Source organism: Vidua macroura, chromosome 1 (assembly GCF_024509145.1).
Source record: "Vidua macroura isolate BioBank_ID:100142 chromosome 1, ASM2450914v1, whole genome shotgun sequence".
Classification (NCBI taxonomy): domain Eukaryota; kingdom Metazoa; phylum Chordata; class Aves; order Passeriformes; family Viduidae; genus Vidua; species Vidua macroura.
The window spans coordinates 115,994,890-116,002,163 of record NC_071571.1 but is presented as its reverse complement, the minus strand read 5'-3'; the positions used below and the strand labels follow the sequence as shown (position 1 = coordinate 116,002,163).

The 7,274-nt window shown below is 38.7% G+C and overlaps 1 non-coding gene across 1 annotated transcript; it reads left to right on the top strand.

Moving 5' to 3' along the window:
- The first annotated feature begins 2,709 nt into the window (after window positions 1-2,709).
- TRNAL-CAG (transfer RNA leucine (anticodon CAG)) lies at window positions 2,710-2,792 on the top strand. Its single transcript has one exon. It is a non-coding gene; the product is annotated as a tRNA-Leu (tRNA).
- The last annotated feature ends 4,482 nt before the right edge of the window (window positions 2,793-7,274 follow it).

Here is a 7,274-nt window from a genome sequence, read left to right as displayed (position 1 = left end):
TTTCCAGTTCAAGATTTGCATTTTCTCTTATTCTTTTAAGTTCTGGCTGTAGGTTCTTTCTTGACTTTTAATTTGCCTCACAGAAATTTAGGAGCTTGATGAGAAATTCTCTTTTCCCTTTTGTGCACTCAATGTGAGACTCATACAACAGGGCTTCTTTCAGTCTGAAAAACAGTCCAGAATAAAATATAATTTCAGTTCCTGAATAGTTGAGGCTGAGGCAAAATGTCTTACACTGTTGAGACAGGGAACATCAGCTTCCTGACAAAACCTGATTCCACTCAGTATCCTGGTGATAACCAGGAAAGGAACTCAGTTGTGTGAAAGCCCACAGACATCTTGTCATATATAAATTCATAATAAAGCTTTGTCATCAGCATGGAATTACATCCATTTCTTAAACTTTAGGCATATGTTTTTCTTTGTTTGTGTTTTTTTCTGACCTTTGCCTTTATTTTAGCATCTACCTCTAGCACTCATTATGCATTCACATCTCTACATGTTGTGCATGCACTGCTTTTTTTAATGCATTTGTGAGTTAATGTTTTATTCTTTGATATTCTTAACAATGTTAAATCCCATTGTTTCACTATAACTATTCCTCTGTTACTTTTATAGACAGTGTATTCCTTAGCTTAGCTGTAGTAGGCTTTCCTTTGAGCTGAACAAGAAAAAACACTGATGGAATAAAAAATACTGTCTAAACAAGGTACTGCCCTGCAGCAAAGAAAACATTAATAATTAATATGCATTAAGGTGTACTTCAAGTATTTACATAGTCAGATTTGGGACCCACCAAAGGTTCAATTTTGACCATTTATTCTGATTCCCTGAGATAGGTCAGGAATTTTGCTTATCAGTTTCCAAATCTATCCTGAGAACTGCAGAATCAAATTAGGCTGTTAGTGAGCAATCTCCCAGTGATTTTCAGCTAAAACTGGAAAACTATGAGGACTGAGCACAAGGCCTTAGGTTAAAAAAACCTCACAATTTTCACTTAAATATGTATTTGAAGTTTAAAAAAAAATTGTAGACTCCAGTTCAGGAAAGTATCTTAGTTCAGAATAGCATTTGACTCTCTGAAACGACTAATAAAATGATAATTTAACACTTAAACCTTATATTAAAAGTGCCTATTTCATCTTGCTTATCTTACTTGACAAACCATAAATTTTCAATCCACTGGTAGCACTCCACACCCAAAAGAAAGCATCCACATATGTCTTTCCTTGGCAATAATATTTGAAGTTGGGATGTATCCTTTAGTCTAGGCAATAGCTTCCTCTTAGACACAAATTGATTGCCTCTGGCAGGGAAAAGCCACACTTCAAATGAGTACATATATGACAAAAGCAGTTGATTGAAATACTGGTGAATTTTGCAGGTTTTTTTAACAGACCATGTAGTTTTGGGGTTTTTTCTTAAACTAAGAGACAACCCTGTGACTGAAGCTTGCAGTTGTGTACACCAGCTCTTGCACTAACCCTTCCAGTTTATTTATAGCCAAACTTGCTATTGGGGCTGCTTCCAGGCACCAAAGCACGTCCTCTCTCTCCAGATATATTTTTTTTTCCCCCAAAACACACCAGGTAATAATTTATTGCTCACCTCCCCACCTCTGTGTTTGGTCCATGACAGGCTCCAGGACCATGGCTGTGTTCAGTGCCAGCTACATGACCTATGAAAGAGCCATCATTTTCCACATCCCCACACAAGACTGGGGCAGAATCTCTTCTGGCTCCCACTGCACATCTCATCTGAGGACGAATGAGCAAAACGGGAGAGACAAAAACACTGTCTTGGTCTCAGAGGAGGATTTGATTTCTTTTGCATTGGACAAGCCAAATTCAGCAAGGAAGCTGTGTCAACATTGGAATAAAGTGGTGCCAGGAATGGAATAGTAGGACGTTGAAAATTAGAAAAATTGCAGCTTTTGCTGCTTCTGACAGTCCAACTCTCTTAACACACAGTCAGATTGTTTCAGGTTAGTAACTACAGTTATATCAGCAGCAGGGGGGCAAACATACCTGCTTGGTTCTTCATAAATCTGACCAGTGACTTCACTCATTTACTTGAAAGCAAATACTGAAGGTCAGACTTAGTATGAGAGTACAATAATGCAAATTTTTCCTTATTTTTTGTACTAATGGCAAGAATCTCACCCAGACAACAAATTAATGAAGAATTTAACCTGGAGAAGATGGAAAAATGTACATCATGTCTGCTTAGCATTTTATTCAACTTTTCATCTGCTCATGTCATCAGAACAAGCCAGCTCATAAAATATTTTGATGTATTTTTATATGCCTAGCAAGCAGTACTATAATAAAGAAAAAAATACATGCCAGTATCTTAAAAGCTGCTATGTTGGCATGCATTCCTGGAGATATGTTTTTTCCCCTCTTTAATGTTAGTTCATTCTTACAAACATTGATTTAAAATGTCTGCAAGTCTAATCTTAATAATAAGAGATTCAACTGTTCTCATAAGGAATTTCAAATAATACTAGGCCCAGAAATTTTATTTGAAAAAAAAAAACCACACACACACACACAAAATAAGGAAAACAAGAGCACTATTTACAGCCTCCTCTTACTGTTTGCAGAAATATTTTTGGTATGTCGGAGGCTCATAATCCAAACTTGCTTTCATAAACCATTATAAATGATGATAGAGGCTTCCAACAGGATTTTCCATTTATCCAGGCAGGTCAGGATGGCTGAGTGGTCTAAGGTGCTGTGTTCAGGTCGCAGTCTTCCCTGGAGGTGTGGGTTCAAATCCCACTTCTGACAGCTTCTTTATGACACCGAGCTGAGTGGTGCAGCTGACACACCTGAAGGGCAGGATGCCATCCTGAGGGACCTGGACAAGCTCGAGAAGTAGGGCCATAGGAATCTCATGAGGTTTAACAAGACAGGTACTGGTGCTGCAGCTGGGTCAGGGCAACCCCCAGTATCAACATGAGCTGGGGGATGAACAAATCCAGAGCAATCCTGATAAGAAGGATTTGGGGGTGTTGGAGGATGAGAGACTGGGCATGACCCAGCAGTGCGCACTCACAGCCCAGAGAGCCAAACGTGTCCTGGGCTGCATCCAAAGCAGCCTGGCCAGCAGGGACAGGGAGGGGATTCTGCCCCTCTACTCCACTCTGGTGGGATCCCACCTGCAGTGCTGCAGCCAACTCTGGGGTCCCCCCTAAGGAAGGACATCACCCTACAGGACCGAGTCCAGAGGAGGACCACCAAGTTGAACAGAGGGATGAAGCACCTCTCTGATGAGGAAAGACTGAAAAAATTGAGATTATTCAGCTCAGAAAAGAGAAGGATTTTCGGTGATGGTCTCCAGTACCTGGAGGGTCCTTACAGGAAAGATAGAGCAAGACTATTTACAAGGATATGTAGTGATGGGACAAGGGGGAATGGGCTCAAACTGAAAGAGAGTTAGTTAGATATTAGGAAAAAAATTCTTTCATGTGAGTATAGTGAGGCAGTGAACAGGGTTGAATAGGGAAGGTGGGGATACCCTATCCCTTGGGGTGTAACAGGCCAGGTTGGGTGGGCTCTGTGCAACCTGATTTAGTTAAAGGTTTCCCTGCCCATGGCAGGGCAATTGGAACAAGATTATTTTAAAGGTCCTCTTCCAACCCAAACCATTCTATGATTCTACGATCCTTTGTGTCTGTGAACAAGGAAATATAAGTATAACAATATACGAAATCTTGGAACTTGGAACTTTTCTACATTATTCTAATGAGGCATTTTAACGGCTATAAGACTGTGCAGAAAGATTATGGAAGTTGTATCACTTCCTATTACAATTGCATAGAGATTAATAAACCTGTAGTCATGATTATGCTATACAGAATAAATCATAGACATTTTATTTCTTCCTCAGCCTGATGGAAGAAGAAGACTGAATAATGAAAAATTTGTATATTTTTCATGCAAAATGACTTTCTGATAAAGCTGTAGCAATACAGATGCAGAAAAGTTGGGTATCACCCAGATCCTGCAGACAAAAAGGAATGTAACTTGGGCAGGTTTTTGCGGACGAAATTGCCATGCACTATGGTAATGACAACACTACAAGGTGCCCTATGGGCTTCTCTTCAATCTGGCACAATCACTCCTTCTCAACAGGCTCCTGAATGCTATTTCTGGAATAACTCCCAACTTGGAGGAATCCATCCTCCCCTGGCTTTTAATTCAATCTCATGTCCCCAGAGTTTCCAATCACAACAACTGGGACACCATACTTCATGGCACTTAACCCACATCTCCTGCATACGTAGCACACAGTTCACTATCATTTGGCTGGTCTAGCTATTCCATGGTATCCCCCACCAAAATAACAGGCACCACCTGATTTATATACAATGCTATTATCCATTAGTATCTCAAAACAGAAGAGGGTAAAAATCTGGTCCAGATGGCTGAGACCAGCAGTCTTGCTTATGGTTCTTCCAGTGTGTCCTCACCTCATGCAGGGATAATTTCTGTAGCTGAGTCTGAAACGTAAATCAAGCTACATTAGAACAAGCTCTTTGCAATACTCCTGCCTCCATCACAGATGGGTTTTTTTCAGGTTTTATTTCTATGGCCTAGAAATGCACGGTAATAGAGAGACCTGGTCTTCTTACATGTGCAGAGCTGGAGAGGCAGGAGGCAAGCAGGAGCCTTGGTGTGATGAGAGAGCCCGCGCACACAGGCTGGACTGTATTTTATTGTCAAACACAAGATTTCCATCTTGGGCACTCATAAGATTTCCATTCAGAGAATGATGGCATGATGTCCATCCATTATAGGGGATGATGTCATCTAACCTCACAACCCAAGTAACAGGATTGTCTGTAGCACATCCCTTCCATGGATGCAGGCATCTTGCATGATGCCTAACTGATTTAGAAGTATCTAAAGAAGTTTTAAACAAACCTATTCAAATCACATCAATAAAAAATTCAGGGCTACTTTTCTCCTTTATGTTTTCATGCATTCCCTTGTGGAATTAAGTTGTTCAAGAAAAGTTATTACTGTATACTTAATTTGACAATTTTCATGAATCAAAATTAGCTTACTCCAAGTAGTTTGGCAGTAGCTGATGCTCACTTATTGTTTCTGCTGGTCCTAGTGATGTTAAGGTAACTTACAGTTTTTTCTAAACTTTGGGGATTTCTCTTGGGGTTTTTTTGGTGGTTTTTTTTTTGGGTTTTTTTTTGGGGGGGGGGGTTGGTGGGTTTTTTGGGGTTTTTTTGGTGTTTTTAAGTAACATTTCATAGATCAAAAATTCAAGAAGCCTGGCATACTCTGTAATTTGGACTTCAAAGTTTCACTACTTTAGGGGGATTTGAAGCCCGGAAGTAGAAAGCCAAGTTTAATCATATGTTCTTTGGTACTTTCAATTGATCTGTGATGTCACTTGGGATATATACATTGGTTACCCTTGAAGTCCTGTTTCCTTGAGCAGCCCTATATGAAATTCAAAATAATCAATGTTCATATTAAATTATTTCAGCACAACTGGAGAGGCTGGAAGTTGTTTTATGAAGTAGCAGGTTTTCCTCTTTTTGTGATCACCTGTTATTTCTTTTAGCATTATTTTTCTGTATTATTATTTCTCTTACTGCAGGGAAACATGCTGACTGTGATTTTTCTTTCAGCCTGCTTCTCAAAGTGGAATCACCCAGTTTGCCCGGCTCTTCTCTCCAGCTACTCCCTGAAGTATTCATATTTTACCTTGTGTACACATTCATTCGTCTATTTTGCCTCACGCTTTTCTATAGCTGTATGACTGCCGCCCTATTCTTTTAAAAGTTTTAAAGTTCTTCTAAAAGTTTTCTGTGTCTTCTGGTGTTTACATATTTCTACTAAAATTTCTCACGCACTGTCATGTGTTTTACATGATTGTTTTACATTCTTCTTTGTAGGAAGAAAAAATTAAGAGACTGTAAGTTTGACCAGTGTAGTTAGAGAAGGAGCAATTTCATCCTCCAATCCACGACCACTTTTAGAATTCTATATATTACAAAGTCAGAAATAAAGTTTCCTCCATTTACTTCCTTTTGCTCTTTTAATCTTAGTGTGCGTGTGTGAGTTATTTCATGTCGTACAGTATGACCTTCAGCCCAGGCTTTCAACAGGGCTGTCTTGCTCGAGCTGAAATATCTGTCAAGGATTAATGTGGAGGAAGAGACCTAAAGGAGACTGAGTGGGTTCAAAAACAGTTACTTTGGATGAGATCAGTGACAGTAATTAATTTCTACTCCGTGTAAAAGGTGGTTGAAGAAGGATTAGGCTACACCACACCTCAGTGTTTTCCTGGGTGTGAGAAGCATGGGCAAGCATTGCTTCTGCAGCCTGATTACAGAATAAAAGCATTATGGGCTGCTACACTGGGATTGTGTGCTCAAACTTTTAAAGAGCTCTCTCATTTACCTTGAAACTCTTGAGTAATGGCTTAATTACAGAAAAACCTTCTAAAGAGAAACCTGATAACAGAGATTTCCATTATCTAATAGAACAAGAACCAATGGAAAGAAGGTTTATTACTATGCTTTTATCCTGTTATTAGGAGTATGGTAGAATTGTTAATAGTGACCCAGATTAAGCAGAAGTATTTGCTTAATATTTCTAGTTGTTATTTGATGCAATATAGACAATTAATTCCTCACCTCTGATGATAATAATACTAATCAAATACTATAATAAGCTGAAACAGAAAATACTGGACAATTTTAAATAGTAGACACAAAGAATTTGCATTTAGGAACTTTAAAAATGCTTAACTATCTAAGCAACTTATGTTGACTTCACATGTTCTTTAGAAATTTGTAAGATTACCTTGTTTTGAAATTTAAAACAAGTAAAATGAACAACAGTCTGTTCCAGGCTTGTCAATCTGACACTGATCTAAATCACATAAAGAGCATGTTGGTCTGATAATAAAAAACTGAAAGAGTAGAACAAATAACAAAAACATCCAGAAAATAGGTGTTTTATAAGTTCAGTATAAACAAATAAAACTGATGGAATATGCCTACCACTTTGTAAGGCATTTTAATAGGTGCAAAATGATGTATTGATAAGTAGAACAAGATTGGAGGCATAAAGTCTAGAGTAAATAACATAAGCACACTTGCACAACAGAGAACATGAGCTGCAGATATGTCCTGAAATGAGCCTACGGGTGATGACTGATACTCAGCTTGAAAAAAAAAAAGGGATTAATGCAGTCTTCCAATGTTTAAACAATGAAGTACATCATTGGAGTTTCTGTAC